Source organism: Budorcas taxicolor, chromosome 20 (assembly GCF_023091745.1).
Source record: "Budorcas taxicolor isolate Tak-1 chromosome 20, Takin1.1, whole genome shotgun sequence".
NCBI classification, from domain to species: Eukaryota; Metazoa; Chordata; class Mammalia; order Artiodactyla; family Bovidae; genus Budorcas; species Budorcas taxicolor.
In genome coordinates this window covers 61,329,805-61,335,104 of record NC_068929.1, presented here as the reverse complement: position 1 = coordinate 61,335,104, position 5,300 = coordinate 61,329,805, and the positions used below count along the sequence as shown (strand labels likewise).

General features: G+C 45.4%; 1 non-coding gene across 1 annotated transcript; it reads left to right on the top strand.

Moving 5' to 3' along the window:
• Window positions 1–4,806: 4,806 nt before the first annotated feature.
• On the top strand, window positions 4,807–4,913 carry LOC128066280 (U6 spliceosomal RNA). Its single transcript, XR_008201186.1, has one exon. It is a non-coding gene; the product is annotated as a U6 spliceosomal RNA (small nuclear RNA).
• Window positions 4,914–5,300: the final 387 nt, after the last annotated feature.

Below are 5,300 nucleotides of genomic sequence, written 5' to 3'. Positions count from 1 at the left end.
CCAGCTACTGCTAGGAACTGGCTTTTTTAGAATGGCCACTATATTCGTTGACTTTGAATTTCTGGGTACCCATCTGTTTGGTTTTGCAGTGTGTTTCTTTCCATACTTTATAAAGCCTTGTTGAAATGGCATTTTATTCAGAGCTTTTGCACCTATGAAGTCACTGTAGCTTTTTCCTACTACCCTAGAGTTGAAGCCCCTCTCCGTCTCTCTCTGTCTCTTCCCCTCCCTGTCCCTCTACCGTCTTTCTGCTTTAGCCATAACTGGCTCCACATGTGAAAGGGTTAGTCACTCAGTTGTGACTGACTCTTTGAGACCCCATGGACTGTACCCCGCCAGGCTCCTCTGTCCCTGGAATTCTCCAGGCAAGAATATTGGAATGGGTGGCCATTCCCTTCTTCAGGGCTTCACATATTGCAGGACATCCTGACCTATAACTTGGATCCTAATCCCAGGAAGGGACATCTTGTGTAGCTCAGCGGTACCCTGAAAATGCTTTCATGGTTCCTTAGCCCCCATCCCTGGGGTGGCAGGAGATAGAGGCACCCGCATCTAAAGGGAAAGGGTAAAATTCACGGCTGGTGGCAGGGCCCCTGTCATTCTAAAGGCAGGTTCTCACTCGTTCCTGTGCTCCCATGGATTCTCCAGCTTTTTTCTCCACCTGGGAAGCCTCTTCAGAGTAGCGCTGCAATTGCTAACAGCTTCAGGGCCCGCCCTTACTCTGGGGAGCAACATCTGCTTGCCTGGAATTGTCTGCCAGTTCCAGGACAGTTGCTCGGAACAAGGTGGAGGGCAGAACATACTCAGTTCACCTTGAGATCTGTTTTGTGTCATCTTCTACAGACCTGCCCCATTTCTCTTACCAGTTTTCTGTGGAAAAAAAAAAAAAGTGAAAATGTTAGTTCCTAAGTCGTGTCCAGCTCTTTGTGACCCCATGGACTGTAGCCTGCCAGGCTCCTCTGTCCACCAGATTTCCTAGGTAAGAATACTGGAGTGGGTAGCCATTCCCTTTTCCAGGGGATCTTCCCAACCCAGGGAGCGAACCTGCGTCTCCTGCATTGCAGGCTATTCTTTTCCATCTGAGCTACCAGTTTTCTGTGCTTGGTTCCAATCTTGAGGCTCTTCTGATCTGCACCTTCCTGCTCACCTGGACTCCTGGGTGCAGGCTTCCTGGACGTGACTCTACCCAAATACCGACCTAGGCTCACTGCCCAGCGTGGACCTCTGTATGCCACGCCCCGACTTGGAACCTTCTCTGTGCCGTCTGCTTTGATCTGGGGACCCCAGTGTTCGTCAAGCCATTGCCCTTTCCCTATTGGTCCTGTCGTGCAGTTCTTCATGTCCCCAGACAGCATGAAGCTGTTTGTCTGGCTGCCCCTACTTGAGTCAGTTTGGCTAAAAGGAGGTGTGCCCTACTTCCTGCATTGCTATATAGGACACCCCTTCTGGGCACCTTTCAGTCATTTCAGGATTTGGGCCTGAGATTTCTAAACTCTGCCTCTCCCGTCACTCACCAAAACATGCAGCTCTAACTTAAACACAGAAATTTCATTCAGTGAACTCAGCTTCATTGATTACACCTTAAGAGAGATTTAAGCTGTGCTCATTGGTCTGTGTATAAGGAGTGCCTCGCTTACTTGAGTACCTCGTGTTTCTCTCTTGGAGGGTGGGCATGCATGCTAAGTTGCCTCAGTCAAGTCCAACTCTTTGTGACCCCATGGACTGTAGTCCGCCAGGCTCCTCTGTCCATGGGATTCTCCAGGCAAGAATCCTGGGGTGGGTTGCCATGCCCTCCTCCAGGGGATCTTCCTGACCCAGGGATCGAACCCACGTCTCTTATGTCTCCTGCACTGACAGGCGGGTTCTTTACCCCTGGCACCACCTGGGACGAGAGTTACTTCTCTGCTTCAATTACTTGGTAGTATCACCAAAGTCACCACTTACGTTATAATGCAGCCAAGAATCAGCTTAGAGAGAATTACTGCTATTAGTGATTACTGAAAGATGAATCTTTTTGTGCAGCGGAAGTAATACTATGGAAAATATTCATGTGTTTCATCTTCTGTACTTTTGCATGGTGCTTTGTCCCTGATCACCCCAAGGACGGCACCTGCCTCGTGGGTGTGCTGCTGGGGTGACTGATAGGGATTTGTTGACATTACAACAGAGATGTTAAGGGAAATGAAAAAGAATTAAAATGCATCCCGTGATACTCTAAAGTTTTTCCTGCCAAACTGTAAGCTTGAGGATTTTGCTGCAAGAGGATTCCCAAGTTGACGTATCACTTTCTGAAACCCAGCCCTTCTGTTTCTGAAGAAGTAGACATGGAGTCTTCCCTCTATTCGCCACTTCAATGAGGAATAATTGACAACTAAAATTTACATGTATTTAAGGTAGAATTATATGTATTTAAGGTATACAATTGATGCTTTGATATATGTATACATTGTGAAATGATCACCAGAATCAAGGTAATTAACATATACATTACCTCATGCAATTACTTCTTTGTGTGTGTGCTGAGAATATTTAAGATATACCCTTCTAAGCAAGTTTCAAGTTACAGTTTTTCTATTTCTGAGCTTCCCTGGTGGCTTAGATGGTAAAGAATCTGCTTGGAATGCAGGAGACCTGGGATTAATCCCTGGGTTGGAAAGATCCCCTGGAGAAGGGAATGACTGCCCTCTCCAGTATTCTTGTCTGGAGAATTCCATGGACAGAGGAGTCCGGTGAGCTAAAGCTAAGAATATTTAAGATATACCCTCCTGGACATATGTATACCTATGGCTGATTTATATTAATGTTTGACAGAAACCAATAAATCTGTAAAGTAATTATCCTTCAACTAAAAAAAAATAAATTAAAAAAATAGTTATACCCTCCTAAGCAAGTTTAATATTGTTAACTACAGTCACCCCACTATACATTAGATCCCAGAACTTATTCATCTTGCATAACTAAAACTTCATATCCCTTGACCAGCATCTTCCTCTTTCTCCCCGCCCCACCCCAGCTCCTGTCAACTACCATTCTACTCTCCATTTTAGATTCCAAACATAAAGCCATTCATGCAGTATTTGTCTTTCTGCATCTAAACTTATTTCACTTAACATTATGTTTTCTAGGTTTCTTTATGATTTCACAAATGGCAGGATTTCTCTTTCTTTTTGAAGGCTGAATAATATTCCACCATGTATACATGAGCTTCCCAGCTGGCTCAGCAGTAGAGAATCTGATGCCACAGCAGATGTGGGTTCAATCCCTGGGTTGGGAAGATCCCTTGAAGGAGGAAAGGGCAACCTGCTCCAGTATTCTTGTCTGAAAAATCCCGTGGACAGAGGAGCCTGGTGGGCTCCTCCATGGGGTTGCAAAAGAGTCAGACACGACTGAGTGACTGAACACACACATAAAGCACGTTGTTTTAAAACTCATTTGTTTGTCGATGAACACTTGGGTTGTTTCTGGATTGTGTCTATATTGAACAATGCTGGCAATGAATATGAGGGTGCCAATATTGCTTCAATATCTTGATTTCAATTGTTTTGGATATATGTCCAGAAGTGGGATTGCTGAATCATATGATAATTCTATTTTTAATCTTTTGGGGAACCTCCATGCTGTTTCCATAGTGGCTGCACTGATTTACATTACGTCACATTTGCATTGCAGTATATTCCTACCAACATTGTGCAAGAGTTCCCTTCTCTCTATATCGTCTCCATCACCTCTTTTTGGGAGAGAAGCCAGAGAAAGGACGGGAGCTATATAGTGACAAATTGAAGAGATGCTGAAAGTGTGGGCCTTTTACTCCAATTTTATCTTTGGAGCTGTGGGAGCAGACCGTCTTGTAGGCTGCTCCATCATGAGCGTGGGGACCTCCCCATCAAAGTAAACTAAGAAACACAGACTGGACTGGCATTTCATTAGCCGGAGTTTCTCTTGATTCTGGAGGAGCATGCATAGGGCTCAGAATTTCCTTCCGGCTCCTGCTGGTGGGAGCAGGATGGGAAACACAGAAGGGAGCTGAGTTTGGGGCCAACAGGTCAGCCCAGGTCTCCCTGTGCTAAGGGGGAAATGGTCCTTTAGCAGAGGCCGGGATGGACCACTCAGGCTACAAACGAAAGGACGATTTGCTGACAACTCAATGCTCCACTGACTGAGGGACTGGGAGGCAGGTCAGCGAGAAGGGAACACCTGGCAGGTGTTATTAATGGTTCATTTGACCCGATGAAGGAAGCTGAGAGTATGGTACACGTGATCACATCGTCCTTAATCACGTAATCTAGGAAGTGGTACTTCACGTCTTGATGGTGGTCACACGGTTGTTAGAATTATCATCTTGACTTTTTCTCTGCCACTTCTCTATTTTTTAAAATATATTTTGTTATGAGAAAGTTATTTTTATAAAAAGGAAAAAATAAAGCTATTTTAAAAAATACATAACAGGGACTTCCCTGGTGGTCCCGTGGTTAAGACTTCACTTTCCATTGCAGGGGGTGTGGGTTCAATCCCTGGGTGGGAAAGATCCCCGGGAGAAGGGCACAGCAACCCGCTCCAGTATTCTTGCCTGGAGAATCCCATGGACAGAGGAGCCTGGTGGGCTACAGTCCATGGGGTTGCAAAGAGTTGAACGCAACTGAAGCGACTTAGCACACAAGCACACAGCTCCAGGGACTCTTCCCACTCCAGGCTTGAAACCATGTCTCAGACGTGTCCTGCATTAGCAGGTGGGTTCTTTACCACTAGTGCCACCCAGAAGGCCCGACATCATATACATCCATATAAATATTTAAAGGCATACATATAGTGCTCGCTTCGGCAGCACATATACTAAAATTGGAACGATACAGAGAAGATTAGCATGGCCCCTGCGCAAGGATGACACGCAAATTCGTGAAGCGTTCCATATTTTTAGAAATGCAAATCAAAACCACAATGAGGTACCACTTCACACCAGTCAGGATGGCTGCGATCCAAAAGTCTACAAGCAATAAATGCTGGAGAGGGTGTGGAGAAAAGGGAACCCTCCTACACTGTTGGTGGGAATGCAAACTAGTACAGCCACTATGGAGAACAGTGTGGAGATTCCTTAAAAAATTGCAAATAGAACTCCCTTATGACCCAGCAATCCCACTGCTGGGCATACACACCGAGGAAACCAGAATTGAAAGAGACACATGTACCCCAATGTTCATCGCAGCACTGTTTATAATAGCCAGGACATGGAAACAACCTAGATGTCCATCAGCAGATGAATGGATAAGAAAGCTGTGGTACATATACACAATGGAGTATTACTC